We start from the raw sequence: 22,250 nt of genomic DNA, 5'->3' as shown, positions 1-22,250 counted from the left end.
GAGAGTGATTTCCCAGTATCCCAATGAGGTCCAGAAATTTATATATCCTCTTTTTAAAGGAGGAGGAGACAGGAGGAATATAGTTAATTCTGTTTAGGGAAAATAAAATGGTTACTAGGAAGGATGAATGCATGAGGGAACAGAGATTGACTTGTAAATGATTCTGTTTGCAAATTAAATTAACCTGAGAGACAGGTATTACATTTAACATGATTTGGGCCAGGTCTGGTTGCATTCTTGATCTTTCTGGTAATGTATTTGAGATAACAGGGAACGGAAGGGAATTTCATTGTTACTGTGATGGGTCTAATCTGGTTTTCTGCAGATTGAGGGAAAGGAAAGCCCCTTCTAATACTTATTGATTAAAGGGCATTTAATTCAAAATATTCTTATACCAAGGAGTCATATTTTGGGGTGAAGTTTCCTGAGCTCCTTCAGAATATAGGTTAATTATATTAATCAGGTAGTTGAAAAGTTGCTCAATCATTATATATTTTGTAGATACAACTTTGTATATTAATATGTAGATATAAACCCTACATTTTCCTTTTATCTCATAGAATCATTTCAAAACTACAATGTTATTTATCTTTCCTGGAATAGTCATTTCATTGTTTTATTGTTTTCCATTCCAATGCTTCCAGATATAATTGTGACAATTTTCTTCCTTCTCATTTATATTATTCAATTCTTATGAAAAAAAAAATCCCTATTATTCTGCTTTTTTGCCTTTTATGCTCAAATATTAAGATGTTCTGAGCAATATTGGTCTTAGTAAAAAGTAATTTAGTAAGTATTTTTCAAAAGCCATCTTAGGGCACTGAACATAAGTTAGTGGGCAATAAAAGGGACTTGTAGGCATAATTGTTTAGCTCTTCTTAAACAAAGACACTATATGTGTGTATGTATAAATGTATAAATGTATATATATGTAGAGAGAGAGAAAGTGAGAGAGAGTTATATAAGTATATAGTTATATTGTTTTGGTTGTTATAATGAAGGAGCCATTTCATGTTAGTCTATGTAAAGAAGAAAGCTTATCATATATTCCTTGCTAAGTTTTTCCTCTGAGGAAAAAAAATAGAACGCTAACCACTTGTCTCTTTGAGTAGTCTTGTTTATTAGCCAAGTTATACTAGATAGTTACACTAAAGATCCAAGAATCTATTTTAACTAGCATTGGTGACCCAATCTTCACAAACTGTACAAACCTCTAGAACTTGGGCAAAAAGTCTTTACTCTGAAGGGGGCTTATGTATTGCTAAAAGAAATTTTTCAGTGCTCAGAGGACATTAAGTCCCATTCTACAATTGAATAATTTGGAACTTCGTAGCAAAATGAATTGTCTCAAGGCATATAGATAGAGAGAGAGTTGTCAGGGTGGCAGTCTGCCCTTGGTTCTTGGTGTGCTCTTGGCAGAAGAATGAGCAGACACACCAAAGTGTCAAGTCCAGACTATTATCCTGGCCCTCTCAGTCCTTTCTTGGTAAAGTCAACAACAGGGCCAATGTGGGAGTAACCTCAGGCTGGAAACAATTTCACATGAGCAGCTCTTTATTCTAAAACAAAATGGGTCTCTCTCCATGAGTGCAAAGAGAGAGACAGACAGACAGATGGATGGATGGACTTACTCATTCACTCACTGACCCACTCTCACTAAATTCTTGGCTTGTTTCCTTTTATATTAGCCCAGTCCAGGGGGAGGGGTATCAATAGGTGTGGGATGTTATTAAATGATCATCAGGCGTCCTAAAAATTCCATCTTTCCATCTGTGTATTTGAGCCCCCTTCAGAAAGTCCACCTGGCAGAAGGTGGTGAACCACAATGTAGATTCAAGCTAATGGCATAATACTTACCCTTAGTTTACTCTAGGTCACTTTCTTTTTTTATTTTTTTTTATTTTTTTTTTTTTTTGAGACAGAGTCTCACTCTGTTGCCCAGGCTAGAGTGAGTGCCGTGGCGTCAGCCTAGCTCACAGCAACCTCAGACTCCTGAGCTCAAGGGATCCTCCTGTCTCAGCCTCCCGAGTAGCTGGGACTACAGGCATGCACCACCATGCCCGGCTAATTTTTTTTTCTATATATATTTTTAGCTGTCCATATAATTTCTTTCTATTTTTAGTAAAGATGGGGTCTCGCTCTTGCTCAGGCTGGTCTCGAACTCCTGAGCTCAAACGATCCGCCCACCTCGGCCTCCCAGAGTGCTAGGATTACAGGCGTGAGCCACCGCGCCCGGCCTTCTAGGTCACTTTCTAAATCCTATCATGCCTGGGCTGGGGATTCTCAAACTGATAAAGCATTCCCTAGTTCTCCAGGTGTAGCAGTTTCTTGGGATAGGATTAAGGGTGGGAAAACACCAAAATGGGGTGCCCACCCTTATTCTTCTTCCCAGGTTGAGCAATTGCTCAAGACAGCATCAAAGCAGGAAACCATTGTCCCAAGAAGAGCCAGAGATCCTAACTATCTACCTAACAGTGTGACTTCCAGAATATGGTTGAAATACCTTGTTTAACTATGGGCCCCTTGATATCATTAATTGATTCTTAAGCATGCCTATCCTGGGTCAAGTATCACCATCACTACAGGAAATTTACTAAAAAAAGGGGTCAGGTGCACCAATGGACAAGCACTTTAACAAAAGAAACAAGCACGTGACAGTAATTATAAATGGCTTCTGGTTAAAGTCAAGGAGCCTTATGCCCTTTTCTTAAAAGTAGAAATAAATAGATGAGAGACATATCCTACCTTTATAGGCAGAAGCAGTTTAAAACAGGGCATCAGTAGGAGTATATCGAAAGGATAATTTGAAAGCTAAAAATACAATCACTGGCTTTTGACCACATTCTAATCACATAAATGAAGCTGTGCAAAAACTGAAAATACAAAGAATATAATAGTTATCAGATAATCACCAATACTTTTCTCAATTATGCACTGTGTTGCAACAAATAGAGTATTGGATATCAATGTTAATAAATCTGCTAGAAGAAAAGAATTCCTAATACAGTGTTTTTACCACCATAGCTGGAGTATGATGTTCCAACACCACCACTCAGTGAACTATCCAGCCACTTGATCAAACCAATGGCTAAACTAGGTGAGGTAGGTTGAAGGTTATATTGTTCAATGTCAATTGTCTAGTTGTGCTTTACTAGCATTTTTTTTCCCTCTACCACTTAGCCAGTGCCTGTTTCCAAAAAAAAAAAAAAAAAAATGTGCAAAATAATCACTCTCTTGTATTCCTCTTTCTAGCCAGCACATATCTGCCACAGGTATTGAGGTGGAAGAATGCACTGTGACAATTCAGGACTATCAGTAAAATACATTTCAAATTTTGCAACTGTGTTTATATAAATGTTTTATCACTGAGATTGGACATTGAAATAAGTGTCTGTGATGAATTGATTTAGAGTCAAGATTGGATACTCAAATCAAACAATTTACACTTATTTTTTTAGATAAAGCAAATAAAAGATGTTTTCTATCATAAGCAAGGTAAAACGTACACTTCCGTTTTTCTAAATATTCAAGTCCAGTGCAAGGCACTGCCTAATTGGCAGGAGTAGGAAATAATATTAAAAATGACCCTGGATTTAATCATAGCCCCATTTTTCACATCTTGGATAATTTAAATAACTTTTCTGGAACTTGGTTTTCTCCTCTGTAAAATAGAAGTGCAAATATTTTTTTACCTCCCTTTCAGGTTTTCCTAATAATCAAATATGATCATTACACTGGTAATCTATTGTTGCATAACAAATTGCCACAAACTTAGTGGCTTAAAACAACACACATTTATTATCTTATAGTTTCTGTGGGTCAGGAATCGAGGCATCTCTAAACTGAATCCTCTGCGTCAGGGTTTTCCACAAGGCTGTAATCAAGGCATCGCTTAGGGCTGGGATCTCATATGAAGATTCAAGTGGGAAATGATCTACTTCCAAGCTTATGTGGTTGTTGATAGTATTCAGCTCGTCACCTCGAGGCGCTGGACAGGGGGCCTCAGTTCCTCACCACTTGTTGACTGGAGGCTGTCCTCAATTTCTTGCCAGATGGGCCTGTCCATATGGCTGCTTGCTTCAACAAAGCCAGCGAGGGGAAGAGTCTGTTAGCAAGACAGAAGTTACAATCCCTTGTAGCCTAATCACAGAAGTAACATCCCGTCACCTTTGCTATAATATATTAATTAGAAGCAATTTGCTAAGCAAGCAGCATGAAAGGCTGGGATCTTTGCGGCTGATTTAGAGTCTGGCCACCATAGGAATCACATGAATTAAGCTGTGTTAAAATTGAAAATATAAAGAATATAGTAGGTAAGATTATTTGGTAAGCTTTGAAGAACTCAAAATGTAAATTTTTAAGTTGTATTTCTGAGAAGTAAAACTCTCTTTACTGAAGCAATGATGGAAACATTGTCTATATGTACTGTTCAGTACACTAGCCACTAGTCACATGTGGCCACCAAGCTCTTATAATGTACCTAGTATCTTTTATTATTTAATTTTAATCAATTTAAATTTAAATAGCCAGGTGTGGCTAGTGGCTACTATATTTCGTGGTGCAGGTATTAATATAAAGCCTATAGACTTTATGGGAGACAGGTAGACATTCACAAAAATCAGAGGCTATTTAGGAGGGACTATGGGGAAAATGGATCATGGATAGATAATAAATAACAGTATAGAGACTAAAAAGGGTCATTTCAAATAACTTGAAAACTAATTAATGATAAATTGGAAAGAACCAAAATATCAATCACCCTGTAGCCTTAATATTCTGTAGCTATACTTTCATAAATAGATGATAAACACATACAATACGTATCTCTATTTTCATGTAAAAACCAGGATTTTACAACCCTGCCCAGCCGAATGTAAATTAACTAAAACATGGGGTACTTAATCTCTGTCCGCACAGCTAAGTAAATCTGGCATAGTAAAATAAAGAAAATGTTACTAATTATTTGGTAAATTTAAGAAGTGAAATCAAGTCCTGAAAAATCTGCTTTCTAGATTTATCTATGTTCATCAAATAAGTCTGATAAATATGAAATTGTCCTTTTGTTTTGTACTATATTTTAAAAGTCCTGGTAATTATATGCTGCTTGAAGAGAAAAGTTGTTTCGATTTGCATGTATATGTTCAATTTTTGTGTTGGATTTAGTAGCAAAGTAAATGAGGTATAAATTTGTGTTGGTGACACAGTGGCTGTGGAAGGTAACTGAGTTATTTTACTTAGAACTATTAATGATTAAAAATGTCAACCTTAATGCTGCATTAATGTAGTATTAAATTGAACACTTTATTTATTTATTTATTTATTTTTGAGGCAGAGTCTTGCTTTGTTGCCTGGGCTAGAGTGAGTGCCCTGGCGTCAGCCTAGCTCACAGCAACCTCAAACTCCTGGGCTTAAGCGATCCTCCTGCCTCAGCCTTCCGAGTAGCTGGGACTATAGGCATGTGCCACCATGCCCGGCTAATTTTTTTTTTTTTCCTATATATATATTTTAGTTGTCCAGATAATTTCTTTCTATTTTTAGTAGAGACGGGGTCTGGCTCTTGCTCAGGCTGATCTCGAACTCCTGACCTCCAGCGATCCATCTGCCTCGACCTCCCAGAGTGCTAGGATTACAGGCGTGAGGGGGCCTAAATTGAACTCTTCATAAGATTTAATTTTGGAATCATAAGGATTGGCAAATTCAGGATCAAAGCGGTCAACTTGGAATTTAAAGGAATCTGCATTTGACAGGCTGCATGATGCTTTTTTCAGTATGCTTTGAATTTCTTTGTTAATCTCCAAATTGACCTATATTGTACCCGAAATTGAAATTGAACTTGCATCCCAAAGTTTTTTTTTTTTTTTTTTTTTTTTTTTTTTTTTTTAAGACAGAGTCTCGCTTTGGTGCCCGGGCTAGAGTGAGTGCCATGGCATCAGCCTAGCTCACAGCAACCTCAAACTCCTGGACTTAAGCAATCCTACTGCCTCAGCCTCCCGAGTAGCTGGGACTACAGGCATGCGCCACCATGCCCGGCTAATTTTTTCTATATATGTTTTAGTTGGCCTTTTTCTATATATGTTTTAGTTGGCCTCATCCCAAAGTTTTGTTGACATAAGCATTGTTTTAGTTCTGCATCCTATAATGAGTATGAAACAAACATGGGAAGAAGACAAGGACACACAGTCTTACTTTGGGTTTTTCCTGTAGCTGAACTGAATCACTGCCCTAGTCTCTGAGTGCAGCTTCCACGACACTCAGCTTCTTGCACTTTAAAGGTAAACACACGATAGAATTTTCCTCTCTAGATATCATGATCAGAAAAATACAAGCTGATAACAGATAACAGTAAAAACATCTTGTTGAGCTGAATGAATAAATATATTTTTGCTTATAAGAGATTGAAAAGATTTCGAAGTTAAGATTGCATCTTGCTACCAAGCAAGTTCCCACAAACAAAATAATAATAACTGGTACAAGATATGATTTTGATTTGCTTACTTAGGTCCAGTCTTTAAAACTAGGTTTTGAAATGTCTTAAAAGCTTTGGTAAGAATATTTCTAACTGTTGAATGAAGACAAAGGATATCATAGTGACAGTCTTCTGACACAGTACAGATAGGCAATAGGTGTTTGTTAAAAAAAATCAATTTTATTTCATTAAGGGTTCAACCTCTGCTCCTTTATTAGAATGATCTTTAGTAGTACTTAATGTTATGAAATAGCTGCACACCCTACAAAGATTTGATTACTTCCATTAGTGTGCTCATTGCCATGGAGAATAAAAGGAATAAAAGTCAGGGTTCCTGACCTCCAGTTGCTTATTATATTATTGATTAGCCGAGGCACTCCATCATTTACTTTTTAAAAAATGTTCCCTGCATCCTCTTCACCCTCGTAAAATATCCTTGATTTTCTCATCTTACTCAATGGGCAGGCCAGAAGGAGCAGTCTCAGAATGCCTCAGCTGTATTCTCACATCCAACACCTACCAACCTCTGTAAGTATAATAGAAGTGACATGTTAAGCTAAGATAGGTTGCAAACACTTTAAGAATTAATAAATGGAGAAGAATATCAAGATACAGAATAATATGGAAAATCTAAAGGCCTAGGAGTTAATACGGCAATTCTCTTACCACTTAACAAGTGAGAAAACTAAAGTTCAAAGAGAGTAAATATGTTGCTCCAAATCACCTACTTGAGTCAATGGCAGCCCCAGATTAGACATACATCCCCTGTAACCAAGCCCAATATTCATTTTACCTTATATAGAGTGCCTCAATGATAGAAGTGGATTTTTAACCAGGTCTAGAAAAGTATGATTGACTGTTAGATTATTACATGCCAAAGTTAATAAGAAATTGACCTCTTACTCAGGTATGAATATATATTAAAAGTGACCATTTTATTAAAATTTTAATTAATTTTTTATAAAAATTTGTCTCCAATGCAGTCTCATCACAGTTCATTTTATCTTTCTGCTCAATTCTGCTTTCCCATTTTTCACAGGTGTTATTCCTGAAAGTGCTCCCAATAAACCTCCCACAGGCAAATCTAAGTCTTAGATTCAACTGTCTATAGAACCTGACCACTAGGTTCTTGCCATTTATTGAAAATGGCCGTGCTTAAACCAACCAACTGCACTCTAACTCTGATGCCAGTAGAATTTTTGCTAGAAGCATTCTATTACAGCAGCTGAAGCATAGAGTTGCAACCAAATACTAAGATATATGTATTATCTGTGGCTGGATGACATGAAAAACAAAAGAAAATTTGGACAACTGCATGTATTCGCATAACCAGGTTGTGCTAGGGGTAGTAGTAAGGAAAGGAGGTGTAATAAGATGAATACAGACTAGTTCACAAGCACACTTGGGTAAAATACCAAAAAAAATTGATTTCATTTCATAGGCTATGGGGAATAATTAAAGGGTTTAAAATCTATTTAAATATTCTATTTTGAAGTCTCTTTAAATTATTCTCATACCAATACCAATATAGATGGATAGATTTAGGAAAGATGGCAGTTGGAAGTGGTTTGGAGATTACTGAAGTAATAATTGGCTTCAAAATCCTCTCCGGAACTTGGAAGAGAAAATCTCCTCACCAACCTGTGGGGAAAATACCTTAATTACTCCTCTGCCTATATCTTGCTTCAGAAAATCATTTTTTTTCCTGTTTCCTTTTTTTTTTTTAATTTCTCTCTTACTCTAAAAGGTAGATGATACATAGTTGAAAAGTTTATAAATTTTTCAAACTCTCTAGATTTGCTTTCTCACCAGTGAGGTTGGGAGTCTGGATTAGATTTCTGATGCTTAGGAAGGATTTGGTTTTCAGAGCTAATTTTATTCCTTTACATGTCTTAGGCTATATTTTAAGAAACAAATGTGCTGATTCCATTTATGTCTTATTTTATTCTCTGTCTTTGGCACTGATTAAACATTCACAATTGCTTCTCTGTTGGAGTATGATTTACTTTGTGATAATCTCTTCTGTAACACACTTTCCAGGACCCTGTCATGAAGAAAAGGAAGGAGATCTGGTAAAATATATAATTTAATTCTAATTTTTAATTATATACACTCCTGTCTTATTTCTAGATATCTTATAAGGAGCTATTGTTGAGGACACAAACGTGGAAAAAATAATGAATTCATATTTGAAATTAGTTTATATTGTCTACAATATTTAATTTGTATTTCCCATAATTCCTAGCATAGTAATGGGTTCTTATTAATATCACATTCCTTGAATCTTTTGCAGAATGCCTGTTATGTTCCAGTTGATTTGACTAGGTTACTTAGCCTTGTCAACAACCCTACATGACTATGATATTTCCATTTTATAGGAAAATAAATTAAGTTTCAAAGACCATTCAAATGATGTAAGTTCAACTCCCTGGCACCCACCATTCTATTTTCTGTCTCTCTGAATTAGAGGTATACTAGGTATATAATACAACTTAAATTGTTGTCCTTTTGTGTCTCATTTATTTCACTTAGTAAAAGTCTTCAAGATTTATGTTGTAGCACGTGTCAGAATTCCATTCCTTTTAAGGCTGAATAATATTCCACTGTGTGTATATACCACATTTTGTTTATTCATTTGTCAATAAACATTTGAGTTGTTATTACCTTTTGACTATTGTCAATAATGTTTCTATGAATATGAGTGTACAAATATCTGTTCAAGTTCCTGCTTTAAGTTCATTTAGAAATAGAGCCAGAAGTGGAATTGCTAGATCATTTGGTAATTTCATGTTAATTTTTTGTGGAACTTCCACACTGATTTTCACAGAGGCTGCACCATTTTACATTCCCACAGCAATGCACAAGGATTTCAATTTCTCTACATCCTCACCAACACTTGTTCTTTTCTGCTTTTTTGATAATAGCCATCTTATTGGTTGTAAAGTGGTATCTTATTGTGGCTTCAGACTTGGGTTTTTTTAAGAGTAAAAATATATAAGATGACAAATTGCATCTCCAACCTAATAGTTCCTCTGAGAAACTCACAAGGCAAGAGGTGCATGCCACCTGATGAGATCCAGAAACAAGATAGTGTGTCCTAAGAGCCAGTTACAATTCTGCAGGAGGTGTTTAATCTGCTGATCAAGTGCTGTCTTTATAGTCTGCAGCTTCTTTAATGCTACTTCTACTAGTGTCCTGATTTTTTGTGAAATCCATTTGTATTGTTATATGGCACTCAGGAGATGATAAGTGAGAGCTTCAGTTTTAAAGATTTAGGCTTTGTCCATCATAAATAAGCTTTAGTAATAGAACCATCCATTGGAATAACAGCTACCAGATCAAATAGTCAACACCTTATCACTGGAAATATTCAAGGAGAATTCATTGAGAAGATTTAAGAAGAAATTTCTGCGTTGATTGGAGATTAGTCCAAGTGCCATGATCTCTTTCACCTTTCAGATTCTGCATGTATTATCTGCCTTTGCGTTATCTTCGTTATATTCCAAAAGATGAGAACCAACTTAAAAAAAAAAAATAGCCTGTCTCATGTCTGTGGGATACATTTCAGCTGCTCACTGATATTTGGCTTCCTTCCTTCCTTCCAGACACAATAAATATTGTACTCTCCCCACCAGTATGACTAGTTCTGGTGAATGACTTATGGGTGGAAATGATGCGAATCACTTTCATGGTAAAGTATTCCAGTGCAGAAGAGAGATCCTGCAGCTATGCCCTTTCTATCCACAGTAAGCATGAAAGCATGGGTGGAGATGGAGCTTCCATCAACATGGACCCCCAAGAGATCACAATAAATAATGCCAACTGAACCCTCTTCCTGCACCCTTCCACACAATCCACTTGCATTGGACTTTGTGTGTGTGTGTGTGTGTGTGTGAGTGTGAGAAGGAAACTTTGCTGTTTTAAGCCACTATGTTTGGGGATTATTTTATTTTATTTTTTGCTACAACAAAATCTAATCTATACTGATTAATACAGTGCGTGTTTAAAGTTTGGTTTCTTTTTTATTTCTATGATCTTGTATTCTGATTTGCTGGGAATGCTCATATATCCTAAGTCACATGTTAATATCTAAATCCTGAAATCTAAAATATATAAAAATTTGTGTTAGGTTATTTCAGGTGCAGGCAACCCACAAAAACTGCTCCAGGTAACCCCAGACATTTTATCAGTTTCTAGCTTACATTCCAGGGAAGACTTTATAACCCCCCTCAGAATGTTCTGATGAGAAAAGGAGGGTTTCATTTTGGTTTCATCATATAATTTTGGGCAATTCATAAACTTCTCAAAGTCTTAACTGACAGATTTGAAAACTGTGAATTATAATAAATGCTTTAAAATATTCCTTCCCAAAGTGGTTATAAGTACCAAAAGAGATAATATATAAGCACCATAAACATTCTAGAATGCAGAAGTCCACTCAGAAGAAAGACAGAGCCTCAAAAAAAAAAAAAAATAGAATATTGCCAAGCACAGATAGCTAGGCAAAAAAAAAGTGTGTGTGTGTGTGTGTATATATATATATATATATATATATATATATAGATTAGCTTTCAAAAGCTTGGAACTTCTCTATAAGCATTCAATACATGAGTAGTCGATAGAAGTAAACTGACCTCATCATATTTCAATTGTATAATGGTATAGCACGCACAGATCCACATTATTTCTGTAAAATAGAAACAATGCTATGTGCACAACTCTATGCCCCTAGGAGACAATTCATACCAATTTGCAGGTTAATAAAATCAATTCAGTGGACACCGTAAAGCTCTAATCTGTAGTGCAGCCGATGGAAGAATCTAGTAAGCTTAAAACAATCACTTTTTAAATCATGAACAAGGTACCCTAACCTATATAAACTACAGTATAATATGGTATGTACTTGTTTCTGAAGTACTGCCCAGTACAGTACTGTGAAACTATGAAACACTACACATGATGTAAGGAAGATTTCATTTTCAGAACATTCAAGTTGTTGCCTGAATTTGACTCTATATATTCCTTGGCTTAAGCTGAATACTCTGTCATCCTGAGTTAGAAATGTCCCCTGTATCTGACTTCATACATTACACCGAATGCTATAAATTGTTGTTGAGTTGCAATGTTCACTTACTCTGCTTTATTAGATACGAAATGATTATCATTGCTCATGCTGTAATTGCCTTTATCAAATATGACCACTTGGAGACAATTGATGAGAGATGCTCTATTGCTTGTAGTGTGACAAATTTTATTCAGAAAACCCTATCTATTCCAACTAGACCAAAAATTTTATGGGGTGAATGGCTTAAAGTTGACATACTCTAAATCTAAGTCACTTTCTCAGAACCACAAATGCATGTAATTACACACATGGGTTGAAATTGTCTCTAATGCACATTTGCAGTTAGGCTTAAAATATCCATTTTTGCCTGTAAAATACGATCACACATGCCCTATGAGCATTTGTTCAATTTTTAAAATGTAGTGTGTTAGACTATAAGGGCAAACATGATAGATACATTACCTATAATAGAAAAATAATCACATTTTTCTGTAATATGGTCAAATTTCCTATCCAAAATTTTGAATTCTGTGGATTTTGGCTTAGACAAGTAAAATACATTATTTGTACAAATATGCAATATCTTTAGGAAAAAAGATGATATATGCTGGCTTCTTACACATTTCAAGTAATATTTTTTGTATTGTTTTCCTGGAGCTGCTATAAAAAATTGCAGCATCTTAACAACAATGGAAACTTATTTTCTGACAGTTTTGGAGAGCAGAAGTATAAAATCAAAGTGTCAGAAGACTCACACTCCCCCTACAAAAGCTTTAGGAGAGAATCTTTCCTTGTCTCTTCCAGCTTCTGGTGGCTCCGAGTGTTCATTGGCTTGGGGCTGCATAACTCCAACCTCTGCCTCCATCTTCACATGTTTTGCTTCTCTGTGTCTCTCAAATCTCCCTCTGCCTTTCTCTTATAAGGTCTTATAAGGACACCTGTTATCAGATTTAGGACTTGCCCTAAATCCAGGATGATCTCATCTCAAGATTCTGCACTTAATTACATCTGCAAAGACCCCTTTCCAATAAGGTCGCATCCACAAGTTTCAGGGATTAGAAAGTGGACACATCATTTTGTGGAGGGGGTGCTATTCAACTTACTGTACTTTTCTAAAATGTTTTAAGCATTTTTTCATGTTAGGGAGGTGATCCATATAAAGCCGTACACTTATTAAAAATCAGTTATGTCAGTCCAATCTACAAGATGAGATGGCTATTAATCTATCTCTATTACAGGAATGTTATGAGAATAAAATGAAATTAAAGATGAGATTGTATTAATTAGGTGAAATGGAATTATAGATGTGAGATAATCATGAAGAGTAAAAGTTTACTAAAATAGCATACAAGAATATAAGGTAGAATTATTATATATTCACTTTGTTTTTGAAGGTCCCTCTAGCTTGATAAGCAAATGATAAGGAGGAAAAATAATACTCTGTGAATGATAACATTCAAATAATGGGCTGGACAAATAAATTAGATGAGGTGACACATTTCATATAAAATATGCACTATAGCAGATTGTCATTGACTCTTAAATTCCATAAAGCACTATTAATAGACTTCTTATCCATAAGCATTAAGTTTATTCAAATTGTCTGAATTAATTCTTCTCAAATAAAAAAAGCTATGGTTTAACTCTTTAAACATTTTTATTTAAATTTTCACTAAATTCCAACTATTCTGTAATGTTATATTACTTATATGATGAAAACAATATATTTTGAAATGTGTTCTTCAAAATGTGCTGTACTCTGTCAAAGACATGTCTATTTTTAGAATAGATTTCCTGAGGAATTCTCTAACAGCAGTGATTTGGAAAATTCTTAAGTTATTCTGTGTACTATGGTAGCTTACTTGGAATTGTTTAATTCAGTCCAGAATGCTTTATACCTGCTAATGAAGGTAAATCAAGTTTAATATCAAGAAGTGGACATTTGAATTTGAACTCTACAAGTTGATATTTTGAAAGAATATTATTTTGCTGGTGATGTGACTTAAATACAATGTAAAATTCATTTCTAGAAATCATTATCTGTTTATTAATTGACTCCTAGTCCTACTTTTATGTTTTGACGTTTTTTTCTTCTATCGTTTCCTGCCTAGTCTCTCAAGATATGCATGTTCATGTAGACTAACATCAAGTGTCTGCCCCCTACGCCCTCTTATATCTTTTTGCTTTAGTTTTGCCCAACACATTGGGTATGCTTCGTGTTCTGAATTTTTGGTAACCACTGTTCCCTGCTTCTCTGATAGTCAGTCTGATCCTCAGTGTAGCTCAGTGCAATATGCAGATAGATGCTACTCTCCGTCTCCCGGAAAGCTCGTGTCCATTATTCTACCGCTAAATCTCTCAACTTTTGAATCCTCAAGGAAAATTTTTGCAATTACATATCATAGAAAAATTATTCTAATTGTGAAAAGGCAAATTAAATAGAATAAAAGACAATAGGAATGTTTGTGTGTTAATGTGTGAGTGTGTAATTCCTTTCCACATATGCTAATGCCAAATCCAACCCTATGACCACAAGAAAAAGGAAATGGTTAGATAACCACATTGTCTGCTACCTCCAAATCTTTCTATGATGTTTCCTTTTGGTGAGAAAGTCAAGGCTGAAAAATAAATATAATTAATATAATTTATTAGAGATCATTGAATTCGACCTCTTTTGAAGGTGAAGTATAGCCTAGGAGATGAAATGACATATATGACCCCAACATTTTATACCATAACTTCTAGATCAGAGAAATAATGAGTAAAATATGAGTAAAATAATGAATGAACTAATGACAATCTCTCTTATTATTGTCCTCTATAGCAGGAGCAGTAGGAAGGAAAAAAAATCAACATAATCTAATAGCACTGTAGATAAATTAACACTCTCCATTTCCATCCTTGCTTTCACATGCACATAAATTAAGATTTTATGTTTTTAAAATCTGCAACTATGTTATACTTTATAGGATTCCAGAAATCAAGCCTTTTTTTTTTCTTATTAATAGAGACTAAGACCAGCCTGAGCAAGAGCAAGACCCCATCTCTACTAAAAAAAAATAGAAAGAAATTAGCTGGACAACTAAAAAAATATATATATATATAGAAAAAAAATTAGCCAGGCATGGTAGTGTATTCCTGTAGTCCCAGGTACTCCGGAGGCTGAGGCAGTAGGATTGCTTAAGCCCAGGAGTTTGAGGTTGTTGTGAGCTAGGCTGATGCCACGGCACTCTAGCCCAGGCAACAGAGTGAGACTCTGTCTCAAAAAAAAAAAAAAAAAAAAAAATAGAGACTAGGTAATGGAAGTAGATACTCTTACAATATAAAGCTTTTATATGCCTTCCAGTCAGCCAATTTCAGACAGTCAGCCAATTTTTTTTCAGTCATTTTGGCAGTTGATAAGCTATTTCCGTGTCTGTTCTTTATTATGTTTCAGGAAATATGAACTCTATCAAGGCTGAACTATATGGTTGTCTCCTCATCTAACTTCTTAGTTGAATCAAAAGGGATGTAGCTGTAATTTGCGCACAAGTTTTATGACTGTAACATGGTAAGCTATGTTTGGGTTTCCATTAATGATCTCCTGAATTTAGATCTATGTTCTTTTGATGCTTTTCCAAATGATACCAAAATCAAATAGAGCACCCACAGAAGCAGAAGCAGACACCAGTGAAGATATCTTTAACTCTTGCCTGAAAGGCTATTCTATCATATGGAAAAGATACATAAAATTGATTTTTAATGGGCACATCAATGAAATCTGCCTAATATAGAAATATGAAATACTAGTAATTGAACAAAACAGATTCAGTATATTGTTTCTTCTACTTATTAACATTATGAGTAAATGTAAAACTTCAATGTCATAGATGAGACTATGACATTATCTTGTCTAAATAGTACATTTAAACATTTGTTTTGCACTATGGCATTCTTAAAACTTTTTTCTTCTTTTTTTGATTCAAGAATTTATAGTACCCTCATTTCTGATAAATTATTTGTTTCTCTTTTGATTTTGTTTCTTTTCCCCTCTCCCTTTCACTAACAAATATTTTTAGAGTTGTTGCTACATGTCAGGTACTCTGATAGGCTCTGAGAAAATGCAGATGACTAAGATATAAGCCTTGCTCTCAAGAAGTAAACTACTGCAGAGTCTAAGGAAGAAGATAGGCAACTATCAGTCATCTTTCTAGTTTAAATTGAGATAAGACAGATTTATACACACACACACACACACACACACACACACAGAGGGGATTATCCTACTTTGGTGTGGGGGGCTAGTTCTAATACAAGAAAAATAATGTAAAATTATAAACGCAAAATTATTAATAGGTACAGAGACTTGGAAAGAGCAAGAGCACATGAGAGCCCTGAAGCTTAATTACTTTTAGCTTCCAGGTAAAATCACATCTATATGTATGATCCTGTATGTGTGTTTGTGTGTGTGTATGAGAGAGAAAGAGAGAGAGAGCGTTAATTTTGCTAAATCCAGGAGAGAGACAGACAGAGAGAGAGAGGAGAGAGAGAGATTTGCTAAATCCAAGCCACCTTAGAAGAAATAAACATGATAGCGTTGAAATTCTCAGATGTAATATAGTATGTTGAATGAACTCTTAGGAAATATAAGCTATATTGTTACCCATTAAATATAGCACCTGAGCAAATAGTTCTAAAGTAAGTTCACATGACTTTTATTTTTCTTAAAGGGAAATCATTAATCCCTTCAGCCTAATTAAGCAAATAATTTAAGAAAAAATCTGCTCAACATTCTAGCCATCCCTATCCTCAACCAAGCCACTTGGCATACCCTCACAGATTTCTCAAAGCCCTGTGAATTAGTTTGCTGAGGTTCCATAACAAAATATTACAGACTGGGTGGCTTAAGCAACAGAAATTAATTGTCTCACAGTTCCAGAGGCTAGAGGTCCCAGAGCACGGTGTTGGCAGGAGTAGTTTCTTCTGAAACCTCACTCCTTGACTTGTAGATGACCATCCTCTCCCTACATCTTAATATGGCCTTCCCTTTGCACGTCTGTGTCTTCTTGAAAGTACAATGGTCATATTGAGTTAGGACCCACCATAATGAACTAATTTTAAACTTAATTACCTCTTTAAAGATGCTATCTTCAAATACAGTGACATTCTGAGGTACAAGTAGAGGGCACAATTCAACCCATAACAACATGCTTGATGGGAAAGGATCTGTACTAGAGCATCCTTCTCACACCAGATGCAAGACCAGAGTCTTGACCCCTTTCATTGTTCTAAATTTTACTCGTAATTAATCACAGTTCTATGAGATCTTGAAATCTCTTAAACAGCAATTTCTGTAGGAAAATAATTAGGTAAGCAAATCTTCTCAGTGGCATCAATCTAGCTAATAAGAGTATTAGAAAGTAGTGCTGATGACCAGAACTTTAGGAATTATAAGATAATAGCTAAGGAAAATGTTTTATCTAGTGGTCAACTATAGCCACTCAAATTCCACTATATAGGAAATAATTTACATTACTAAGTATAAAGGTCAGCTCTTTCCTCATTAAAATGGAGAAGTCACAAATCCTATATTAAGCTTAGATAAGTAAATATATAAAAATTTTAGCTAACAAACATAGGAGCATATTAGGTATCATAAATATATATGCATTATGGCTTATTTGTGCCCAGTTCTGCAATTATTTAAGTTTAAAAATAGCTCTTCATGTTGTCCTTCCCATAATAAGGTAAAAGATAAGTACCCTCTAAAAACAATATTAAGGCTTAATTACAAGTCACACACCATGCTGGCAAGTGAAGTCACACTACTCACCCGCCCATCTGTCTTCTCATTAATGACATAGGAATGAAATTATTGACATAATTCAAAGAGATATTATGATAATATTCTCACATTTATGCCTAAATTATTTCTATCTGTCCAAAATAACTTTATGAAACTACATTTAACACTCTATGTCATGGTTGTAAATTATAAACACCAACATATATAAGCATACATACACTTGTGTGTGTGTTTTCCAATTATCATTCTATAACATAAGAAAACATTCTGATTGAGTATTTTGATTTTCCTTATATGGTGTGCTGGACATCATGAACTGGCTAAACCAGCCACCGTTTCATTCTTTTTCAAACAGTGAATTAAGCTCCATTTTTAAAAGTGTTTTCATAGAATTTGAAAGTAGAAGCAAACAAAAAGAAGAATCTATCTATTTACTATTTCTGGCTTCTTTTTATTTTCCTGCTTGCAAGAAAACTTTATTAACATGAAGAATCTCTATAACTGTATTCCAGTGTCTATTCTTCAGCTTTCTGGGTACTAAAAATAGTTACAGTAGTGCACTGCTTTTTGATTTCTAAATTCTAGATTGCAGTTAAAAGCATGAAGTTTGTGCTTAAATTTAAATATAATGGTCAAAGTAGCTTCCTGGGGTGGAGGGAGGTCAGTTCTGGTAGATATTCTTGAGTTTGAGATTAAGGCCCATTTCTTTTCTAGCCCTTCCAATAATTTTATAAATATCTCATTTCCTCTATTTCATCTCTATCAAAATCAGATAGTGCCTTTTTCTTCTGTGCATATTTTTTCTTCTCATTTTTCCAATAAAATCTCTACCTTTCCAGTTTCTCATGATCCCTAGGGTCTAGTGTTCAGATTCCTGGAGTCTAGTACTAAATTCTGATTCATCTTGAAAACCATAGGTCACCTTATTATATTTAACATGAGACTAAAATAAAATAATACCATACAATATAAAAAAATTCCTAATTTGGATCCTGTTTAATATACTGTATTTTGACTGATAATAACATTTGGTGAGTACTGCCCTTGAAGGAATGAAATCTGGTTTGGTTGGTATGACAGCAGGGAATATTCCTTTATTTATGAAAATGGAACAGTATTAACATATGGCATATAGGGGCAACAACATAGTTCCTTAAAATATCTCCTAGAGTTATCTGGAATAAAGAACCTATTGTTCTCATGGAGGTAGAGAGAATGATAGTTACCGGAGGCTGTGAAGGGTAGTGAGGAGGAGGAAATAAATGGTTAATGGATACAAAAATATAGCTAGTTAGAAGGAGTAAGATAGAATGTTTGGTAGCACAATACGAAAACTGTAGTTAACAGTAGTTTATTGTATATTTCAAAATAATTAGGGGAGTAGACTTGGAATGTCCTGAACACAAAGAAATAGTAAATGTTTAAAGTGATGGATGTCTCAATTATTCTGATTTGATCAGTACACATTGAATGCTTGTATCAAAATATCACATGTGCCTCATAAATATGTACAAGTATTATGTATTCATAAAAATTAAAAATAAAAATTTAAGAAAAGTCTATTGAAGGCAAATCTTTAGAACTGATGCATGGCTAAAAGACTATTATGGTAGGAATAATGAAGACAAGAATGAAAGGAAAGTGTAAAAGTCTGACAGCAGTGAACATTTTTAGAAAGAAAAAAGAATGAAGGTTTTAAATTCTCAGACCAAGATATGGTAGGAATATCAGAGAGTTTCTATGACTACACACACACACAAACACTCATAGTTCTTACAAGAACAAGGTCAAGAAAACCAAAAACACCAGAAATAAAGACTAATCAAGTAAGTTGCTTAATTATAAGTTGAATTCTCACCTTTTTCAGATTGCTTCTGTAAAAGTTAAAAGTATTGATTTAGAAATAATGAATCAGTTGAAATGAAGACACTTGGGTAGTATCAATATTAAATTATTCTGAATATTTGGACCACCTCAAAACATACTAAATATTAATTACTAGCCAAAGTTCCTAATTCCTTGTCTGATACATTTATTTCATTCTTGTTTTGAGATCTCCTCTGATGCAGTGTTTTACTGTTTTGTTTATTGCAGTGTTTTTAATTGTTTTTGCTTTGTTTTGTTTTATCAAGTTGATACCAAATTTCCTGATGGCTAATCTCCACCACTTCTCATTCCCTTCAGACAAATAACTAGGCTCCGATTCAAATATGCTCTAAGGACACAGGTAGAAAATCTTACCCAGGAAGTAAAAGTTTATATAGAAAATTAATTGTAAAACTTTGCTAACTTATATAGGCAGCAATGTGATCACTACATATAAGAACACATTTTAATGGTGCTAGAATAAGCAGAAAAAATACAATTTTAAATTAAGCCAAGTGTATTACTATGGGTACACTTGCCACAGTTTCTGGGAGAGGTTCTAACAGATTGCTCAGATGGTTGGCAAGAAACTTGGACCCAGTAGTGTACTACACTAAACGAAGTGGAGATTCCAGAAATTCATTGGTATAATGAAAAGGGAAGCATGCACAGGCAAGCTGAGAGAATTGTTGAAGAGATTTGTCATGTACTCACCTATTTGATAAGCAAATCTCCAAGAAGATTCAGAAGATTCTATATTCAGCAAGGCCTTGTTGCTGTGACTATCCTTTGCAAGATAAAAACAAAGGTATAATTTTTACTATTGAAATGGGACCCTTGATTATAACGAGGGCTATGCAATCCCAGAATAGCAGAGGACAAGTGTTAGTACTTAACCACCAGGTACTAGGTGAGTCTGATTATCATAATGGGTAGCATGGAGACAGCAGTGAACTCAATACTTCTACATGCAGTCATCTTTGCTATGAGCTAATCATCTTTGCAGTAGGACTGGAATAGATGAAAAGCTTACTGGTGGCATACTTGATTGTAAAACTAAAAAAATCAAAATCAAAATTCTAAAACCTCCTAACAGAGTCCCAGATTGAGTCACTATTACAGAAAGTCATACACCTTGATCTAATTCTTGAACCAGAATCGCTTCACAGAACTTGACTTCCTGAGTTTGAAGGGAAGCTGAATATCTTGGGAAAGGACTTTCTTAAACTGTCCTAAGTATATTGCCTAAATTTTCCACCCAGCACTTCCTAAAATGATTCATAAACAAATACAAATGTGTACTGAGTAAAGGATAGGCAGCTGGACACTTGTTCTAAGCTAATATTAATGAGACTATGGGTCACATTCTCCTGATTCTTTGCATGTCCCATAATTGCTGATCATACATCAGACATCATTGTGCCTTAATGAGCTGTAGATGCTAAAATATAGCCTTTTCTCTCTCCTTATTACTTTCTTTCTTCCCTCCCCCTTTTCTCTTTCTCTCTCTTTTTTTGTAATTTTTTGCAAGAATCAACGTTTTTCCTCCAAGCAGCTAGAATGAAGTACTGATCAGGGTGACCAAATTAAGAGGTGAGCATGTCTGAGGCAGGGTTACAGTTTAATCACTGTAAGCGGAACTTGAGAATGCAAGAACCAGGAAACTAGGAGATTCTCTCCTTGAATTTTAGCCCAGTATGCAATTTCTTGTGCCTCCTTTGATCATGTTAAGTGTTGAATTGGATTTGGTTCCCAATGCCTCTTTGGTTAGACATATTACTCCACTTGTCCAGAACTTCAAAGGTCATTTCAGGCCTTTTCCTTCAGGAGAGTAGTTTAACTAAATATTGTGAAACTTACTGATCTCAAAAGAGTCAGAATACAAATAAAATGGATTTCAAAACTCTAAGAACACAAAGATGCTGGAGTTAGAATATGTTAGGCCTCAAAACTATGAGAACATAAGATTTTGAGACTTAGAAAATCAGGAACTTTATGACCCAGAGCCTGTGAGGTTGTGAGAATGAGCATTAAAGGAGAATAGCTGCACCATGAGATTACAATACTGCATGAGATTTTGAGGTTGCTAGGTGTTGATAGTGCAAGACCATGAGAGGCTGATGCCAGGAGGCTGGGAGACTGCTAGAGCACATGGTTTGTTTCCAGTGTCTCTAGTCTGCTTTCTCAGCAAAGCCCACATGTAGGAGAATTACTTGGCAGAGTGTGTTGTCTTCACTTTAGGTGTTACTATAGATTCAAATTCAACATACCAACTGATTTGTTAGAAGATTGACTGGTATTTCCCAATCTAAGTAAAAAGTATCCTTTTATGGTAGGTTTGCTTCTCTGTCTGCCTAGAACCCAACATTATATACCTGTTTCAGGTATAAACACCTCTTTTATTCCTTGTTCATCTAGCATTGGCTCATCCCTATGGAATTCAGTGCATGCAGATTTCCCCATTTTCATAGCTTTCTTGTGGTTTTAAAGAAAAGTGTGATTTTTAAAAATTTATCTGGTGATGATGAAGGCTTTCATGTCCATTCATATCCTAATTAGAACAAACCCATATAATATGTTTTAATATTTGGTAATTGTACTGTCAGGGTTCTTCAGTAGTACAAGTGTTTTTTTGGTTTATGTTTTTGCTTTTGGTTTCTCATTGTTTTTCTTTTATCTTTCCCAATAAAAAGTAGTCTTATTAAGAAATGACTAATATAATATATGATGAAAACCCCTCTGATGTAATTTTTTAAACATTAGCTTGGCATGTGCCTAGTTGTACCTAAAAATAGTTTCTTTGTAACTTATAGGCAGCAAAAATATCCAGTTAATATACTCACATGACCATCCTACACTCTTTATCATATTTAAATAATGTATACTTTGGGAATGTTGATGAATTTTACATAAATGTATTACAGTATTATGTGTGTATATTAGATACTGTCTTCCTTCTACTGCCCTTGTAAAGAGACCCTTAGGGACAGAGATCAGGAAACCTTTCTCATTTACAGTAGACATAGAAACCAAAATAAAACAGTGAATTTGCAACTCTGAAGTCCTGG

Source organism: Eulemur rufifrons, chromosome 7 (assembly GCF_041146395.1).
Source record: "Eulemur rufifrons isolate Redbay chromosome 7, OSU_ERuf_1, whole genome shotgun sequence".
NCBI lineage: Eukaryota > Metazoa > Chordata > Mammalia > Primates > Lemuridae > Eulemur > Eulemur rufifrons.
This window is presented reverse-complemented; position numbering follows the sequence as displayed.